The 18,010-nt window shown below is 42.3% G+C and overlaps 1 protein-coding gene across 3 annotated transcripts in view; it reads left to right on the forward strand.

Annotated features, from left to right (window-relative positions):
- TGFBR2 (transforming growth factor beta receptor 2) overlaps window positions 1-18,010 on the forward strand; it is a 160,919-nt gene that overhangs the window by 93,376 nt on the left and 49,533 nt on the right. The gene's annotated exons all lie outside the window — the stretch shown is intronic.

Here is an 18,010-nt window from a genome sequence, read left to right on the forward strand (position 1 = left end):
GAATACTAAAACCCCATTATATAACCCACAAACAAAGCAGTACAATAAAAACTCACTGCCCCTGAGATTGCAGGTAGTGAGTCCCTTGTGAAGTTGGACCTAGGGGTACAGGTGGACTTGTTGCTCACGTATCTGCCTCCAATCTAATATACATTTGCCAAATGTTATAAATTGACTGGATCCTTGAGAAGGGGGAAAAATCAATGTACAAAATAATCTTCTAATTTCCACTTACAATGCAAAGCATACAACAGCAGTAAAAAAAACTATCTCCAAATAAACCAAGGTTATGTTAACCTATGTGATGAAAAACAATTTAATACTTCCTGTATCTAGGAAGACAAGATTGATGGAATCTTGATGCAACTTTAATAAAATATGTGAATTATTCTATCTAGGTGTTTCTGCACTCCCTTATATGCTGCCCTGCCTGCCCACACTACCCGAGGAAGCAGCCGGGCTGGTGGTGGAGTCCCCCAGACTTATTGTCTTGGGGGATTTTAACCTGCCATTGCTCGGCGAATCCTCTAGGTTGGCGCAGGAGTTCATGGCCACCATGGCAACCATGGATCTTATTCAAGTAATTCAGGCCCCTACTTATTGGGGGGGGCACACTCTCGACATAGTATTCCTCTCAGGGCAGTTGAGTAATGATCTGAGATTAAGGGGTCTAGAGACCTTGCCTTTGTCATGGTCAGATCATTTTCTACTGCAGCTTGATTTTAAGGCTCCAATCCTCCCCCGCAGGGAGGCAGAACTGATTAGGAGGTTCCACACCAGATGCCTGATATACCCAGAAGGCTTTCAGAAGGCGCTTGGGGTTTTACTAGATTTGCTAGTAGTTTGTCAGAGTCCCTTGCCGCTGCCTGGAATACGACTGGGGCTCTAGATTGAATTGTGCCTTTGCGACCTCTCTGTGGTAATAGATCCTGGAGATCTCCTTGATTTACTGAGGAATTCCGGGGGATGAAACGCCACAAGAGATGTCTAGAGAAGCTCTAAAGAAGAAGTAGGTCCGAATCTGACTGAACACTTGTAAAAGTTCATATGGAGATTTACAAAGTGGTGATCAGGACAACAAGATGTGCATATAATGTCGCCCTGATTGCATCTGCAGAATCCTGCCCAGCTGCCCTGTTTAGGGTGACCCGCTCCCTCCTTAATCAGTGGGGAGTTGACAAACACTTGCAGGATAGTGCTGAGGATTTTAACAAGTTTTTCACAGATAACTGTGTGTATGTATTTTATATATTGGGGGTTTTTCTTCTTAGACTTTTTAATGTAAAACTGTTATTTTAGATTTTAATTATTAGATTTGTTACCATGTATTGTTTTTATAACTGTTGTGAGCCGCCCCGAGTCTATGGAGAGGGGCGGCATACAAATCTAATAAATAATAATAATAATAATAATAATAATAATAATAATAATAATAATAATAATGTGTTTACTACACACTTGTTCTGTTCCCGGGTCTATTTGACCCGGACTAAAAAATGTTGATTTTAGCTACTGTAAGTATTTTTTTGAATACCTATTGCATTAGTAAACTATATGTGAACATGCTCGAATATAAACAAATGAAAAATGAAATGAAAAATTAATTTTTATTTTTATTTTTTCAGAAAAAAGGTAATTAATTATACACATGTACTGTTTCGGGTCTATTTGACCCGAAGAGTTTTACAGGTCTGAAATTTGTGATTAATTTACCTTTATAGGTCTGAAACTTGTGATTGATTTACTTTTCCTCATTTGACAGGTTCTTACTATGAGTGTGGATTTTTTTTGGGGGGGGGGTGTTTGTTTACCTGATGCTACATGCTGATTATTACACTTGTACTGTTCAGGTCTATATTGATTTCTACAGGTCTGAAACTTGTGATTGATTTACTTTTCCTCATTTGAGGGTTTATTACTATGAGTGTGGGTTTTGTGGGTGGGGTGCGGTAGGGGTTTTGGTTTACCTGATGCTATGTGCTGATTGTTACACTTGTACTGTTCAGGTCAAAATTGACTTTTACAGGTCTGAAAGTTGTAATTGATTTACTTTTCCTGATTTGAGGGGTTCTTACTATGAGTGTGGGGTTTTTTGGGGGGGGTGTTGGGGTGTTGGTTTTTTTATTTATTTAGCTGTTGCTACGTGCTGATTGTTATACTTCTACTGTTCGGATAAATACTGAATCAGTATATAGCAACAGGTAAACAAAAAAAAAAACCCCAATGAGTTATATTTCAATCCTTACAGATCATAGTAATTTAAACTTACGTTTATATGGTGTCAAGATATTCCTGATTTATCTACTTAGTAATTCAGATTTGCTACTCAGTGTTCTTATTAGGAATTGTTTATAAGTTTATATCTTTATAGACTTGATCAAAAACCTAGATTCCTAATTTTTACTTAAGATTCTATATACATTTATAACTATATCATATCCCTTAAGCTTTCAATTACTCTTAATTTACTCCTAATATAAAATTCTAATATGACCACATTTACTCTCTACCCCAACACAATCAATTAGACAAAAGATAGATGGCACCAAAATCTTTAATTTTGTATGACTAAATTAGAAATGTATCCCCTTTTGGCTGGTAAGATTTATGTGTGGTTATGATTGGATAGTGTGACTGTTTTTAGTGGGTTTTTAGCTATAGTTTTAATTATTGGATTTGTACCACATTGTTTATTGTTGTTGTGAACCGCCCTGAGTCTTCTACTAACATTCTTCTACAGAATGTCGTCTACTAACACCAATACGATAACTAAGATCTGGAAGAAGGCAACAGCTCACCCCTCAACTCCGGTCACTCAACGTGACCCCAAAATCCCTCCTAATGATAAAATACCACAAGAAAACCACTACCTGCTTCTTTTGAACAACTTACAACTGAAATAGTCTTAAAAGACATATGGCGCTTTTTCAACCCAGATGGTAGACAATATACCTTTTTTTCCTTTCCTTATGAATCCTGGTCATGTATAGACATGGCCTGGGCAAGTTTAGAACTCATAAACAAAATTATAGATATGCAAATCCTCCCAAATTCCTGGATGGACCATAACCCCATATTGTTGAAATAGAGAGACCCAACCAACAAACTCCTACAAAATTGGACTATGAACCAAACAATTATCAAAGAAGGAGAATTCAAAAAAACATTACAGCATGAGTTGCGTTGTTTCTTCCAAATCAATAATGATGGTAACACATCCATTTAAAACCTATGGGATACAATGAAAGCATATACCAGAGGAATCTACATTGCATATTCAATAAAAAGGAAAAAACAAAAACAAAACACCGTACATACATTAAACATTAAACTACAAACCCTAGAAAAAGCCCTGAGATTCTAGGAGAACTAAATGCCACAAGACATGAAATAAATATAAAAACACAAGAAGAACTCTTGTGTAAATTAAGAATTGCTAAATAAAAATACTTTGAATCAGCAGATAAACCCGGGAGATGGTTAGCATCAATGCTAGCCCATCAAAAAGCAGACAAAACTAGAGAGGCCCTATATGACGATACAGGATTCCTAAAAACAAAAATTAAGGACAAAAAACAAATTATTAAGTTATTTTTCAAAGAACTATATACCGTATATACTTGAGTATAAGTCGAGTTTTTCAGCACCAAAAATGTGCTGAAAAATCCGACCTCGACTTATACTCGAGTCACTGACGGCGCTCAGGCACTGCAATGGCCCGAGTGCCCGCAGGAACTCCAATTCGGAGCAGAGGGTGCCCGCAGGAGACCGGCAGGCATTGGCGGGTTGGGTGAGCGTGCTGTGCAGAGGCAGGGCAGGTGCTGCCTCTCCCCGGCTGAAGCAAAGGCAGGCGCTCCTGAAGCACTCGGTGAAAGCACTCCCACAGCTGCTTCGCTGGGACCACTTTTGCCAAGCACTTCGAGACGGCCTGGCCCACCCCTCCTGCAGTCCCCCCACTGACAGGAGGGGCACTATCGCAGCCCCTTCGCAAATGTGGAATATATTAATGAAATACTTGATATAGAGATACTTCCTAATGCCTGGGCTGATTATAATCCTCCACTATTGAAATGGAGAGAACTAACCAGGAGAATGAAACCAAGATTAATGATGAATCAAGCGATCGTTAAAGAAACTGAATTCATTAAAATAATGCAACAAGAATTAGGATATTTTCTTCAAATTAATAATGATGATAACACCTCACTTCAGAATACATGGGACAAAATGAAGGTCTACATAAGAGGAATTTACATAGGATATGTCATTAAGAGGAGAAACCAAAGGAAAGATAAACTGGATAAATTAACAAAAAGTTACAAACAAAAGAGAAAACTTTACAAGATAAACCAAACAATTGTAAAGTATTAGGAGACTTTAATATTATTAAACATGAATAAATCTAATAACACAAGAAGAAATTTCTTGGAAACTGAGAACTGCCAAACAAAACTACTTTGAATCTGCAAACAAATTGGGGAGATTAGCCTGATTAACAAAAACTAGCCCAACAGAAAGTAGATAAAACAATAGAAGCATTGTATGATTCAACTGGAAATCTGAAAACAACTACTGTATTACTGACAAAAAATATATAGCATCAACATTTTATGAGAAATTCTATGAAGAGGGAGAGATGGATAGGGATATGATTATAGAATTTCTAGGGAGAATAGATATGACAATATTAACAGAAGAAGATAGAGATATGTTTATAAGTTACCAGTAGCCACTGCATTTTCCATCCTCGACTTATTTATTTATTAGATTTGTATGCCGCCCCTCTCCGAAGACTCGGGGTGGCTAACAACAATAAAAAAGACAATGTAAACAAATCTAATATTAAAAATAATCTAAAAACCCCAATTTATAGAACCAATCATACATACAAGCATACCATGTATAAATTCTATAAGCCTAGGGGGGAAGGGAAAATTTTAATTCCCTCATGCCTGATGACAGAGGTGGGTCTTAAGGAGCTTGCGAAAGGCAAGGAGGGTGGGAACAACTCTGATATCTGGGGGGAGTTGGGGCCGCCACAGAGAAGGCTCTTCCCCTGGGTCCCACCAGATGACATTGTTTAGTTGACGGGACCTGGAGAAGGCCAACTCTGTGGGACCTAACTGGTCACTGCGATTTGTGCGGCAGAAGGCAGTCCCGGAGGTATTCTGGTCCAATGCCATGAAGGGCTTTATAGGTCATAACCAACACTTTGAATTGTGACCGGAAACCGATCGGCAACTAATGCAGACTGCGGAGTGTTGGAGTAACATGAGCATGTTTAGGAAAGCCCATGATAGCTCTCGCAGCTGCATTCTGCACGATCTGAAGTTTTCGAACACTTTTCAAGGGTAGCCCCATGTAGAGCGCTACAGTAGTCGAGCCTCGAGGTGATGAGAGCATGAGTGACTGTGAGCAGTGAGTCCCGGTCCAGATAGGGCCGCAACTGGTGCACCAGGCGAACCTGGGCAAACGTCCCCCTTGCCACAGCTGAAAGATGGTTCTCTAATGTAAGCTGTGGATCGAGGAAGACGCCCAAGTTGCGGACCTTCTCTGAGGGGGTAAATAATTCCCCCCCCAGGATTATGGATGGACAGATGGAATTGTCCTTGGGAGGCAGAACCCACAGCCACTCCGTCTTATCCGGGTTGAGTTTGAGTCTGTTGACACCCATCCAGACCCCAACAGCCTCCAGACACCGGCACATCACTTCCACTGCTTTGTTGACTGGACAAGGTGTGGAAATGTACAGCTGGGTATCATCTGCATATTGATGATACCTCACCCCATGCCCTTGGATGATCTCACCCAGGGGTTTCATGTAGATATTAAATAGTAGGGGGGAGAGGACCGACCCCTGAGGTACCCCACAAGAAAGCAACCTAGAGGTCAACCTCTGACACCCCACTAACACCGACTGTGACCGACCAGAGAGGTAGGAGGAGAACCACTGAAGAATAGTGCCTCGCACTCCCAACCCCTCCAGCCGGCGCAGAAGGATACCATGGTCGATGATATCAAAAGCCGCTGAGAGGTCAAGAAGCACCAGGACAGAGGATAAACCCCTGTCCTGGGCCCGCCAGAGATCATCCATCAGAGCGACCAAAGCAGTTTCCATGCTGTAGCTGGGCCTGAATCCTGACTGTTGGGGACCTAGATAATCAGCTTCTTCCAAGGACCGCTGGAGCCGGAGCGCCACCACCTTCTCAACAACCTTCCCCATAAAGGGAAGGTTGGAGACTGGGTGATAGTTATTAAGAATGGCTAGATCCAGGGAAGGCTTTTTGAGGAAGGGGCGCACAAGTGCCTCCTTGTAGGAATCCGGAAAGGACCCCCTCCCCAGAGAAGCGGTGACAATCTCCTGGACCCAGCTCCGTGTCACCTCCCTGCTGGCCGAAACCAGCCAGGAGGGACACGGATCCAGTAAGCAGGTGGCGGAACTCACAGCTCCAATGGCCTTGTCCACTTCACCAGGTGTCACCAGATCAAACTCTTCCCAGACAGATGGACAAGTCCGGGCCCCAGTCACCTCGACTGACTCATTGTCAGTCGATCTGTTTTCCAATTGGACTCGAGGTCCGCCCGGATCCGAGCGATTTTATCAGCAAAAAAGTGTTAAAATCCTCGGCACTACTCTGCAAGGGCTCCCCAACTCACCCTAAACAGAGCGGCCGGGCAGGATTCCGCTGATGCAATCAAGGCGGCATGATACGCGCATCTTGCTGCCTTGAGCACCACTTTATAAGACTTAATGTGAGCTCTTACAAGTGTTCGATCGGATTCGGACTTACTCTTCCTCCATTGCTTCTCTAGATGTCTCTTCTGGTGTTTCAACTCCCGGAGCTCCTCGTTGAACCATGGAACTCTACGGGGTCTAGCACCACGGAGAGGTCGCAACGGCGCAATTCGGTCCAGAGCCTCTGCTGCAGCCTTGTTCCAGGCCTCAGCCAGAGACTCTGCCGAGCTGTGGATGAGTGTATCTGGAATAACCCCAAGTGCCTTCTGAAAACCTTCTGGATCCATCAGACGTCTGGGGCGGAACAACCTAATCGGTTCCGCCTCCCTGCGGGGAAGGATTGGAGCCAGGAAGTTAAGCCACAGTAGAAAATGGTCCGACCATGACAAAGGCAACACTTCTAAGCCCCTTAGTCTCAGACCATTACTCAATTGCTCAGAGAGGAATACCATGTCAGGTGCGTGCCCCCCCTCATGAGTCGGACCCTCTACTACTTGAGTCAGGTCCATGGCTGTCATGGTGGCCATGAACCTCTGCTCCCACCCGCTCTGGGATTCCTTGCTGCAATCCCAGCCACCCAGCACCGAGCCCCAAATAATTACTCAACAAGTTGTCTTGGGTTACATCTGTGCTCAGGCATGAAAATGCTGCTCAGACACTATACTTTTCCGCCCACACCAAAAAAAAATTAGAGGGAACACTGATACTAACCCTTGAAGGTTTTGATCTTCAATCAGGGTGGCACACTTTTCTAACACTTGACACCCATAAAATACCAGCATACTTGAAACAACACTATATAAGAAAGGCCTTAATTGATACCTGACAGTACATAAAAAGAAATCATTACCACTCCATTCCTTAAATGGATATCCCCAACTGAAGCAACCATATACCCCAGTGCCCTATCTCCTGACAAAATTATAACATATGAACAATTATTGGATGACAACACTGATCTAATCTGTAAACAAAAAATCCTGGAAAAAGGAAATAAACTTGATTGGTAACATTACCTATAAATCAAAATATAATGAACATAAAACTTAAAAGCCCTTTCCGTCTTACAAACCTGAGCCCGGGTTCATGGGCTCTCTTACTGCGCGTGCGCTCTCGTACTGTACGTGCGTTCTCTGACTTCCGAAGGGATTCCCCTGCCTTGTGAATGTCACCGCAGTGATTTCCCATTTGCTTGCATGGGAATTTCCCGCCAGTATTACACTTCTGCTCCCTGCAGCCTCCCCATCCCGCTGCCAAAATGTCCCCCTAGCCTGCCGCTTCCTTCGCCCCATCTCACTGCTAAAATCACCCCTCCAAAAGCTTCCTACACCGCCTCAAATTGCCCCCAAAATAGCTCCCCCAAAAGCTTCCTACACTGCCTCAAATTGCCCCCAAAATCGCTCCCCCTAAAGCTTCCTACACCACCCCAAATTGCCCCCAAAACCACCCCTCCAGATGCTCCCTATGCCACCCCAAATTGCTTCCAAAGTCACCTCTCCTTTCAAAATGCTGCCTTTCTTCACTCCATTTGCCTTCATTAGGACCTCGATTCGAGTAGCATAGAAGCGGTTGGAGGGGCGATTTTAGAAACAATTTGGGGCAAGGTAGGCTTTTGAAGTGGCGATATTTGGAGCAATTTGGGGCAAGGTAGGAAGCTTTTGAAGGGGTGATTTTTGGAGCAATTTGGGGCAAGGTAGGAAGCTTTTGGAGTGGCGATTTTTGGAGCAATTTGGGGCAAGGTAGGAGGCTTTTGGAGTGGCGATTTTTGGAGCAATTGGAGCAAGGTAGGAAGGTTTTGAAGGGGCGATTTTGGGAGAGATTTTGGGCGGTGTTAGCCTTCGTTAGGACCGCCATTCCTCGCTTCTCCTCGCTGTCCGTCTCCACTCTGTTAGCCTTCACTTTGTCTGCCCGCCACTTTTTTTTTAAGCCTTAAAGTTTGGATTTTCCTAATGGGTTTGCACACAATATTTGCTTTTACATTGATTCCTATGGGAAACAATGTTTCGTCTTACGAACTTTTCACCTTACGAACCTCGTCCTAGAACCAATTAAGTTCATAAGACAATGTATCACTGTAGTAATTTATCACTAAATAGGGATAACATATATAAGTTAAAATTAACACAATTTACATTTTCATTCTCATTTTGCTTATATTTGAAACTTATATAGTCAAATTTAAACTCCATAGAATTGTAATGATACCATCCAAAGATCTTTACTATTGACTTGTCAACTATATTGTTGACCGTTAAATTGTGACTTTAAAGATTTAGTTCAGATTATTTCTAGCCGTTTTAGTTTCTAATGTTCCTAATGGTTTTTGGATAGCCATCTATCGATAGGTTTGCAGTTTCTCTTGTATATAATATTTCAGATTTGTCTCTTGGAATATTTCTAAGAAAGATGAAAGAGAGCTTTTCAGTTTTAATTAATTTTTATTTGGGGTATTTGTAATTATTCAACCAATTATACCAATGATCCCAGGCTGGGTAGAAGTCTGATGTGTCTCTGTCTTGCAGTTCATAGGTCATTTTAGGTAGTTCTGCACATTCATGTATTTTATTTATGAGGTGTAAGGTAGATGGGGTATTATTTTCCTTCCAGTATTGGGCGTATAGTATTCTGGCTGCAGTCAGAATATGTCAAATTAAGTATGTCTTCTTTTTTTAAGTTTTAGTTTACATATTCCTAGTAGGAACATTTCAGGTTTTAAGCCCAACCATCCTAAATTTCATAATCATGGAATGTGTAGAATTATCAAAATTGACAATGGAGATATAAAATAGGGATGAAACCAGCTTCTACAAGGCCTGGGAGAAATGGTACCATTGGCTAAGACAAAAAAAATACATAAATATTATTTTAAAAGAATATTGTTCAACGACGATTTCATGTACTGGCAACATACCATGAAACAAAAACAAACTTTTCACAGCACTTATAAAATACATTGATCGACGTAACCTTTAGACACACAATGGACATTACAAACAAAACCCTAAAATATTGAGTGCATGGACAAGAACTTCCCTGTTAGATAAACACAATATCTACAAAAATGTAACTAACACAATACAATGAACTAACAAAAACCAAGGGAAATTTATACCAATTACATATTTAAATCAGAGGAAGTGCCAGCTAAATAACCGGCATGTGTTCTCCTTTTCTTATTTCTTTCTCAATCCCCCTTTTCTTTTTTCTTTCCCCTAACTTTCTGCTTTATCTTTTCTATTCTCTCTCTTTCTTCCTTCTCTCTTTTTTCTACTTCTGTCATAATACGACATGTAGGATTGATATGTCATATATTATATTTATATTTCTCTGTTTCATTTTTAACGCATATATTTAATAATTTTTTTTTTTAAAGTGGAAGCAAAAATCTGAATAGCATCTCTAAATATTTGATTAAAGCTTAACTTTTTCCCATAAGCTTAACTTTTTTCCACAAGGTCTTGTGCTCCATTAATCCTTCAAGAGAAATTTGTTTCCTCATGGATCAAGGTTGTCGAGTCCAATCTTGACAAATTAGGCTTCTCCCCAGCTTCAATACTTGCAATGGACTACGATCTAGCAAGACAAACCTTGCGACAAAGAGTGGAGGACATCGAGAAGCAGGCAGACTTTAGGAAAGCATCACTGTTTCTGGCTCCCGATGTCACTAGATTGTGACTCCTGCCAGCTATCTTAGACAGATAGTTTGCTGGAATCAGCAAACTACGGAAAAGCATTTGCACTTGCATGGTGCCATGGGCTTCCACCAGCCATTTTGTAGGGGAAGTATAAAAGAATGCCATTCACTGAAAGACTTTGCCTTTATGGCTCAGGAGAGGTGAAGATTGCGGGACACATGCTCCTTAGATGCTCCTTTTATACGGTGAATAGAAAAAAACATATTTTGCCATTAATTGCATATGTATATGTACACACACACACATATACAAACACATACATCCATACCAACTGTAGCCAGCCTTTAAGTATTTAATCCACCATAGCTAATTTATACAACAAATGTGACAACCCTGTTTATTCCTATCCCTAATAGTATTAAACTGACTATAGGCTTCACACACTTAAATGCATGGATTTAATTTAAGTCATATTGACTATGTGTAATTGACAGACTGGATTTTATAATGGATTTTATCTGTTGTTTGTTATTTTATCTTGCAAATTTTGGTTGTGTGCTTGCATAGTGTTTTTGTTTGTTTTACTATTTGGTCTATGACCATAATAAAGTATACAATACAACTGGTATCCCCTCCGGTCCTGCTGTTTTATTGCTTCTCTGTTTCTGAATCACTCTGCCATTTTCTGTAAATATTCTTTTATTTCTTCTTTTTCTATTCTTCTTTATTATAAAGTCCCTGAAAATATTTCACAGCTACTCTTTTTTTCCCCTTCCAAAGTGAATTGTCCTATACAGTTTTCATCTTCTAGTTGTTAAATATATTTCTTTTCCCTATCCTTTTTTATGCTAACCATTTGCCTAGTTAGTTCGCATGCTTAGCTGTTTTAATTTGTGTAGCCACTTCTTCTTGAGTTATTAAATTAATTCTATGTTTTAATTACAGTGATCCCTCGAGTATCACGAGGGTTACGTTCCAAGACCCCTCGCGATACTTGATTTTTCGCGATATAGTGGTGCGGAAGTAAAAACACCATCTGCGCATGCACGCCCTTTTTTCAATGGCCGCGCATGCGCATATGGTGGAGCCGGGGAGCGACTAATACAGTATTAGATAGCTCGTCCTTTCGCCCGCCTGCCGCTCGTTCGTCCGTTCGCCGCTCGTCCTTTCGCCCGCCCGCCGCTCGTTCGTCCGTTCGCCGCTCGTCCTTTCGCCCGCCCGCCGCTCGTTCGTCCGTTCGCCGCTCGTCCTTTCGCCCGCCCGCCGCTCGTTCGTCGCTTGTCCGTTCACCCGCCCGCTCGGCCGCCGTTTGCCGCTCGCCTGTCCCCCGTTTGCCGCTCGCCTGTCCGCCGTTTGGCGCTCGCCTGTCCGCCGTTTGATGCACGCCTGTTCACCCGCCCGCCTGTCCGCCGTTTGCCGCTCGCCTGTCCACCGTTTGCCGCTCGCCTGTCCTCCATTTGCCGCTCGCCTGTTCACCCGCCCGCCCGGCCGCCGTTTGCCGCTCGAGAGCAAGAGGGGGAGAGATAGAGAAAGAGAGAGAAGGAAAGAAAGAGATGAGAGAGGGAGGAAGAGAGTGTGAGAGAGGAAGAAGCAAGATAGAGAAAGAGAGAGAAAGAAAGATGAGAAAGGAAGGAAGACAGTGAGAGAGAGGAAGAAAGAGAGAGAGAGAAGAGTGGAAGGAAGAGAGAGAGAAATGATAGAAAAAAGGGGAGAGAAAAAGAGAAATGAGGAAATGATTGAAGCAGAGAATGACAGGAAAGAAAGAGAAAGAGAAGTGACTCTTGGTATTTTTAATTTATTATTTTTTGAAAAATCGCGATGTAGCGTTTCGCGAAGATCGAGATCGCGAAAATCGAGGGATCACTGTAATCCCTTTCCTCTTCTAGTCTTTCATTACGTGGATCTATTTGCATCTTATTTTCTAAATTTTTAATTTTGCTTTGGATCTCTTCTATTTGTTTATTTTTATTCCTTCTAATCGTGTATGCTATTGTCATTCCTCTAATATATGCTTTAATGGTGTCCCACAAATTTTGTATTGTTTTTGCCTTGTTCCAATTCTATTTTAAGAAAAACTTTAATTCTTTCTCCATGTAATTAACATAATTTTCTTTCTTTTAGCGCTCTTTGATTCATTGCCCACCTTTTATTCTCTCTTTTCGTCCACGAAGACTGCCACTTCCCCAACTCTTCCCTGGTGTCGCGGCTGGTGCAAGACCAGAAACCCATCTGGACACATTTCCGAGAGAGGAACTCCTCCCTCAGGTTCCAGCCAGGTTTCGGTCACACAAGTTAAAAAGGCTTACAATGTTGTTCATAGATGGGTCTCCCTTTCAGGCAATTTTAGCACTTTGTGAGCTAGCCATCAATCTATCTTATTTAGCATGTTTGAAACCAAGAACAGACACTTGCTGGCACAGATATTACCAAGTCATTTGGGGTAGAGGGGAGGGATTCCAAGTCATAGGTAACAGGAAAAAAGTTTTTGGAATGGGTTTATTGGTATATGGGAAACATAGGTCCTCTCTTCCAGTAGAGCTTTTCAACAAATCTGGTTATTTATCATTGCTTGCTTCTTTGACTCCACAATTCTCTATTGCAGTACCAGTGCTCATTCTAGAACCACATTTAATTGACCTGAACACATTGGGTTATTTAGAGAGATTACAGTATATGTACAAATCATTAAACACTTTTGAGCATTGAAGTTTAGTTTGTAATTTGTAGTTAAACCAGGGGTTCTTGAATTGCATCCACTGTATGCAGTGGATCATGGAGCTGTATGATCAGCATAGAATTATATCTAATAATTTGTTTAAATCTTATCATATTTGCACAGATATTGGTGATAACATTTGTGCTTGCATTGCCTAGGCAACCACACAACAGTTAAAAGGAAAAGGGAAGCATAGAGTGAATTTCAACTATTCTCCACAAGGAGCACTCTCAAAATTCTTCTATTTCAGTTGGACATAGTCACAAGAAGTATTGTAATACTATGAATTTTGAGATCCAGAGATTAAAATTAAAACCATATTGTGATTATAGAAAGCTAAGGATATATTTATATTTATTATTCATTTTATCAATGAGGATAATTCATAAAAAATCATTTATCATCTTAAGGGGCCAAAATACACAAAGTATGAGAACCCCAATTAGACATTTATAGTTTCAACCATTTTGATAAAGAAAATGAAAAGCTGATAGGATGGGGCAAGGGAAGGGCATTGCTTTTAGAATTCCACCTATCAGCATTTCATGGTTTCTCTGTTTTGAGGCAGGGATGAACTGTTTATTCAGGAATACTCTTGCATCATGGCTAAATCCTGATATCTTTTCCTGTTCTATTTCCTGTTCTGTATTCTGGAATAGTGCCTAGAACATAGAACCACCTTCATTGCAGCTATACTCAGGAAATTAGAGCTGCATAAATAAATATGTAGGCACAGTAGGCATATGCTTAAAGAACAATAGAGTAAGCTTGGAATTACAGTGAGCTTAGAATTTGTTAAAGCGAAGAAATTGCCATCTATAACAAATTTTTGTGATGGTAGCTACATACATAAGAAGTCATACTAGGAAACTTATGTCAAATAAATCTAAGAAAATGGAATGGATTCCTGAAAAGTTACAGGTTGCAACTGTTGTCTATAATACATAGGTCAGTGATGGCGAGCCATATCTGATGGCATGCAAACTGTTGCCCTGGCTCAGCTCCAATAGACTGGCCAGCTGATTTTCAGCTCACACGGAGGCCCTGTGAGGATATTTTTTGCTTCTGGAGGGTCTGGGGAGGGCATTTGTGCCACTGGAGCTTGGGGAGGGCGAAAAACAGACCTACCAGGCTAACAGAAGTTGGAAAATGGACCATTTCCAGCCTCCAGATGGCCTCTAGAGGATTGGGAGGTGGTTTTTGCCCTCCGCAGGCATTTAATTATGGGTTCAAGGTTCACCATCACTGACATAGTCTTTTTTATTTTTTATTTTATTAGCTCCATATTAATATATATCAATACATATATCATACAAACATATTCATGACATATATTATTACATCTTTCTGGCTAGTTTCTTTTATACAGTGATACCTTGTCTTACAAACTTAATTGGTTCTAGGACGAGATTCCTAAGGCGAAAGGTTCATAAGATGAAACAATGTTTCCCATAGGAATCAATGTAAAATCGAATAATGCTTGCAAGCCAATAGGAAAATCCAAAATTTTAGAAGCGAGGCGAACAGAGGGTGGGGAGGGGCAGCTAAAGGGAGCGGGTTGAGAAAGAAATAACTGGGGGGGTAGGATTCCTGGAAATGTGAGGAATGAAGGTGGCTGAAAGAATAAATGGCAGAGTATCCTGGAACGTAAAGAATACAGGTGGCTGAAAGAATAAATGGCAGGGGATCCTGGAATGTAAAGAATAATGGTGGCTGAAAGAATAAATGGCAGGGGATCCTGGAACGTAAAGGATAAGGGTGGCTGAAAGAATAAATGGCAGGGGATCCTGGAACGTAAAGGATAAGGGTGGCTGAAAGAATAAATGGCAGGGGATCCTGGAACATAAAGAATACGAGTGGCTGAAAGAATAAAAGGCAGGGGATCCTGGAACGTGAGGAATAAGGGTGGCTGAAAGAAGTCTTCCCTGGATCCAGCCATTCTCAACAACTATCGTCCAGTCTCCAACCTTCTCTTCATGGGGAAGGTTGTTGAGAAGGTGATGGCGCTCCAGGTCCAACGGTCCTTGAAAGAAGCTGATTATCTAGGCCTTCAACAGTCAGGACTCAGGCCTGGCTACAGTATGGAAACTGCTTTGGTCGCGTTGATGGATGATCACTGGCGGGCCCGGGACAGGGATTTATCCTCTGTCCTGGTGCTTCTTGACCTCTCAGCAGCTTTCGATACCATCGACCATGGTATCCTTCTGCGCCGGCTGAAGGGGTTGGGAGGCACTGTCCTTCAGTGGTTCTCCTCCTACCTCTCCGGTCGGTCGCAGTCGGTGTTAATGGGGGGTCAGAGGTCGACCTCTAGGCTTCTCCCTTGTGGGGTGCCTCAGGAATCGGTCCTCTCCCCTCTGCTATTTAATATCTACATGAAACCGCTGGGCAAGATCATCCAGGGGCATGGGGTGAGGTATCATTAGTACGCTGATGATACCCAGTTGTACATCTCCACCCCATGTCCAATCAACAAAGCAGTGGAAGTGATGTGCTGGTGCCTGGAGGCTATTAGGGTATGGATGGGTGTCAACAGACTTCAACCGTGATAAGACGGAGTGGCTGTGGGTTTTGCCTCCCAAGGATAATTCCATCTGTCCATCCATCCCCCGGGGGGGAATTACTGACTCCCTCAGAGAGGATCCGCAACTTGGGCGTCCTCAATCCACAGCTTACATTAGAGAACCATCTTTCAGCTGTGGCGAGGGGAGCATTTCCCCAGGTTTGCCTGGTGCAACATTTGCGGCCCTATCTGGACCGGGAGTCACTGCTCACAGTCACTCATGCCCTCATCACCTCAAGGTTCAACTACTGTAATGCTCTGTACATGGGGCTACCTTTGAAGAGTGTTCGGAAACTTCAGATTGTGCAGAATGCAGCTGCGAGAGCAATCATGGGCTTCCCTAGGTATGCCCATGTTTCACCAACATTTTGCAGTCTGCATTGGTTGCCGATCAGTTTCCGGTCACAATTCAAAGTGTTGGTTATGACCTATAAAGCCCTTCATGGCATTGGACCAGAATATCTTCTGGACCGCCTTCTGCTGCACAAATCCCAGCGACCAGTGAGATCCCACAGAGTTGGCCTTTTCCGGGTCCCATCGACTAAACAATGTCATCTGGCGGGACCCAGGGGAAGAGCCTTCTCTGTGGCGGCCCCGACCCTCTGGAACCAGCTCCCCCCGGAGATTAGGATTTCCCCCACCCTCCTTGCCTTTCGTAAACTTCTTAAAACCCACCTCTGGCGTCGGGCGTCAGGGAACTGAGATAGCTTCCCCAGGCTTATATTTTTTATGTATGGTATGTTGTGTGCATGTTTTTTAAATTATGGGTTTTTACTTTTTAAATATTAGATTTGTATTGTATATAGTTTTCTATTACTGCTGTGAGCCGCCCTGAGTCTACGGAGAGGGGCGGCATACAAATTTAATAAATAATAATAATAATCCAATTTGTACTAATGATTTCAAATTCATTTCTTTATCTAGCACTTGTGAGTATTTAACCATTTTTTCCTAAGCTTATTGTGTTCGGGTGCATTGTAGACTCCATACTTGAAAACCATAGCGGTATTTTTATGTAGTGTTGTTTCTTAATTTTACTCCAAATTTCTAAAAGTGGTTGTCTAATTTTGTGCTTTTTAAAATATGAATGTGAATGGGTTTTTTCATCCCAAATAAACCTATGTCACCCTGTCAGAAGATCATGTCCCTCAAGGGCTAGAAGTCTGGTATTCTTTAGTTGTACCCATTCTTTAAACCATACTAGTACAGAAGCCTGGTAGTATGCTCTAAAGTCTGGCAAACCCAATCCGCCTTGTTTTTGTTGTCTTGTATCCATTTTAATTTAATTCTTGGTTTTTTATCCTCCTAAACGAATTTGGATACCATTTTTTCCAGATTTTTACAAAACATTTCATCTAATCGTATTGTAATTGTCTGAAAGAAATAAAGCAGTTTTGGTAGTACAGACATTTTGATGGCAGCTTTTCTTCCCACTAGCGAAATGTGAAGTTTGGTCCATTTCTCTAATTGTATCTTTATTTTATTTAATAATGCCACATAATTAACCTCTTTGATAGTGGTACACTTTGCAGATAGAATTATTCCTAAGTACAGTAATACCTCATCTTACGAACTTAATTGGTTCCTGGAGGAGGTTCGTAAGGCGAAAAGTTCGTTAGATGAAACAATATTTCCCATAGGAAACAATGTAAAATCAATTAATGCGTGCAAGGAAACCCCCCCGCAAAAACGGCACTCTGCTGGGTGGCACCGCCCGGTTGTCATCTTTTGAAACAGCCGGGCGCTTCTCAGCGTTCTCCCAAATGCTGAACCTGGAAGTTTGGCAAAAGTTTGGGTTCAAGTTCGGGTGGCCACCGAGAAGCCCCGCCGCCCGGCTGTCGCCTTTTGAAACAGCCGGGGGGCTTCTCATCGTTCTCCTGAACGCTGAACCCGGAAGTTCGGCAAAAGTTCAGGTTCGGCGTTCGGGTTCGGGAGGACGCCGAGAAGCCCCGCCACTTGGCTGTCAGCTTTGCAAAAGAGCCGCAGAGCTGTCGGCCAGTAAGGAGGCTCAAACAGAGGTGGGGAATCCCAATAGGGAATTCCATGGGCGGAGCTTTGACGTCACGGAGACGTCCTTCCTGGAGTCCACGTTTCGGCCGGCCAGGAAGGACGTCTCTGTGACGTTAAAGCTCCGCCCATGGAATTCCCTATTGGGATTCCCCACCTCCGTTTGAGCCTCCTGACCGGCCGACAGCTCCACAGCTCTTTTGCAAACCTGACAACCGGGTGGCGGGGCTTCTTGGCGTCCTCCCAAACCTGAACGCCGAACCTGAACTTTTGCTGAACTTCCGGGTTCGGCGTTCGGGCGGTGGGTTCATAAGGTGGAAAAAGTTCGTAAGAAGAGGCAAAAAATTTCCAAACCC

Source organism: Erythrolamprus reginae, chromosome Z (genome assembly GCF_031021105.1).
Source record: "Erythrolamprus reginae isolate rEryReg1 chromosome Z, rEryReg1.hap1, whole genome shotgun sequence".
Taxonomy (NCBI): domain Eukaryota; kingdom Metazoa; phylum Chordata; class Lepidosauria; order Squamata; family Dipsadidae; genus Erythrolamprus; species Erythrolamprus reginae.